Source organism: Equus asinus, chromosome 5 (genome assembly GCF_041296235.1).
Source record: "Equus asinus isolate D_3611 breed Donkey chromosome 5, EquAss-T2T_v2, whole genome shotgun sequence".
In the NCBI taxonomy this organism is placed as follows: Eukaryota; Metazoa; Chordata; class Mammalia; order Perissodactyla; family Equidae; genus Equus; species Equus asinus.
In genome coordinates, this window is record NC_091794.1 from 101,405,360 (window position 1) to 101,406,351 (window position 992).

Genomic DNA, 992 nt, shown 5'->3' on the forward strand with positions numbered 1-992 from the left:
AGAGCCCCAGGGCATGGTTGTATATCCTAGCTGTGAGTCCTTCTAGTTCTTCCATGTGGGCCACCACCACAGCGCGGCAACTGACAGACTGGTCGTGAGGTTCCACGACCGGCAAATGAACCTGGGTTGCTGAAGCAGTGAGAGCACCGAACTCTAACCACTGGGCCATCAGGGCTGCCTTAGCGGCTTGTTTCTTGAGGTGAGGGTGACTGGGGCTACGGAAGAGGAAGTCCCTCAAACCCTCAGGAAGAGAAGTGGTGCGTTGGCTCTGGGTGCTGGGCAGAGTGGAGGCTCAGTAAATATTTGTTGAATTCTCTTAAATCCTCGTCTTTAGCGGGCCAGCATGGGAGTCCTGGTGTCTGGCCTCCTGTACCTCCTCTTCCTGGAATTACACTTGGGAGTAGCTTCCCCAAGGCGTAGACAGCGACGCCTTCCTTGAAAAAAATGGCATGACTTCAAGTAGCACTTCTTACACTGTGAGATCCTGGGGGTCTTGTTATAAATGCAGACTCAGATTCAGGCCATCTGGGGCCCGGCCTGAGACTCTGCACTTCTAACAAACATCTAAGTGATGCAGCTGCTGCTGGTCCAGGGCCCACACCAAGGGTTTCCTGAAATGACCTGTATTCTTCCTGGCTCTCCTACAAGCCAGCTGTGTGGCCTTAGGTGGTCTCAGAGCCTCTCTGGGCTTCAGTTCTCCAGCTGGATATCATATAGATCAACAAACATATATGAACAGCTTACTACATGTCAGGCCACCCTGGGTGCTTGCTATAAAAACAAAGATGAATGAACCACAAGCCCAGCCCGTGACGGGCTTGCAGCCTGGGGGGCTTAAAGGTCCAATGATAATATTCAAGGACCTTTGGGATTCTAAAATTTCAAGGCTCTCCTGGCAGAAACAGGGTTAAAAGATCTTCGTCTCCCAGAAAACATCTTTCCAAACACTATGACGAGGATCCCCTCAAACTACTCTTCTCAGAATCAGGGAG